Source organism: Bison bison, unplaced genomic scaffold, assembly GCF_000754665.1.
Source record: "Bison bison bison isolate TAMUID 2011002044 unplaced genomic scaffold, Bison_UMD1.0 scf7180017864525, whole genome shotgun sequence".
Taxonomy (NCBI): Eukaryota; Metazoa; Chordata; class Mammalia; order Artiodactyla; family Bovidae; genus Bison; species Bison bison.
In genome coordinates this window covers 4,786,473-4,788,204 of record NW_011495076.1, presented here as the reverse complement: position 1 = coordinate 4,788,204, position 1,732 = coordinate 4,786,473, and positions in this window count along the sequence as shown.

Here is a 1,732-nt window from a genome sequence, read left to right as displayed (position 1 = left end):
AACATCAGGAAGTTCACGGTTCACATATTGCTGAAGCCTAGCTTGGAGAATTTTGAGCATTACTTTACCAGCATGTGAGATGAGTGCAATTGTATGGCAGTTTGAGCATTCTTTGGCATTGCCTTTCTTTGGGATTGGAATGAAAACTGACCTTTTCCAGTCCTGTGGCCACTGCTGAGTTGTCCAAATTTGCTGGCATGTTGAGTGCAGCACTTTCACAGCATCATCTTTCAGGATTTGAAATAGCTCAGCTGGAATTCCATCACCTCCACTAGCTTTGTTTGTAGTGATGCTTTCTAAGGCCCACTTGACTTCACATTCCAGGATGTCTGGTTCTAGGTAATATAATCACCATTGTGATTATCTGGGTTGTGAAGATCTTTTTTGTACAGTTCTTCTGTGTATTCTTGCTATCTCTTAATATCTTCTGCTTCTGTTAGGTCCATACCATTTCTGTCCTTTATCGAGCTCATCTTTGCATGAAATATTCCTTTGGTATCTCTGATTTTCTTGAAGAGATCCCTAGTCTTTCCCATTCTGTTATTTTCCTCTATTTCTTTGCATTGATCGCTGAAGAAGGCTTTCTCATCTCTTCTTGCTATTCTTTGGAACTCTGCATTCAGATGCTCATATCTTTCCTTTTCTCCTTTGCTTTTCACTTGTCTTCTTTTCACAGCTATTTGTAAGGCCTCCCCAGACAGCCATTTTTTTCTTTTTTGCATTTCTTTTCCATGGGGATGGTCTTGATCCCTGTCTCCTGTACAATGTCACAAACCTCATTCCATAGTTCATCAGGCACGCTATCTATCAGACCTAGGTCCTTAAATCTATTTCTCACTTCCACTGTATAATCATAAGGGATTTGATTTAGGTCATACCTGAATGGTCTAGTGGTTTTCCCTACTTTCTTCAATTTAAGTCTGAATTTGGCAATAAGGAGTTCATGATCTGAGCCACAGTCAGCTCCTGGTCTTTTTTTTGCTGACTGCATAGAGCTTCTCCATCTTTGGCTGCTAAGAATATAATCAGTCTGGTTTCGGTGTTGACTATCTGGTGATGTCCATGTGTAGAGTCTTCTCTTGTGTTGTTGGAAGAGGGTGTTTGTTATGACCAGTGCATTTTCTTGGCAAAACTCTATTAGTCTTTGCCCTGCTTCATTCCGTATTCCAAGGCCAAATTTGCCTGTTACTCCAGGTGTTTCTTGACTTCCTACTTTTGCATTCCAGTCCCCTATAATGAAAAAGACATCTTTTTGAGGTGTTAGTTCTAAAAGGTCTTGTAGGTCTTCATAGAACTGTTCAACTTCAGCTTCTTCAGCGTTACTGGTTGGGGCTTAGACTTGGATTACTGTGATATTGAATGGTTTGCCTTGGAAACAAACAGAGATCATTCTGTCATTTTTGAGATTGCATCCAAGTACTGCATTTTGGACTCTTTTGTTGACCATGATGGCTACTCCATTTCTTCTGAGGGATGCCTGCCCGCAGTAGTATATATAATGGTCATCTGAGTTAAATTCACCCATTTCAGTCCATTTTAATTCACTGATTCCTAGAATGTCGACATTTACTCTTGCCATCTCTTGTTTGACCACTTCCAATTTGCCTTGATTCATGGACCTGACATTCCAGGTTCCTATGCAATATTGCTCTTTACAGCATCGGACCTTGCTTCTATCACCAGTCACATCCACAGCTGGGTATTCTTTTTGCTTTGGCTCCATCCCTTCATT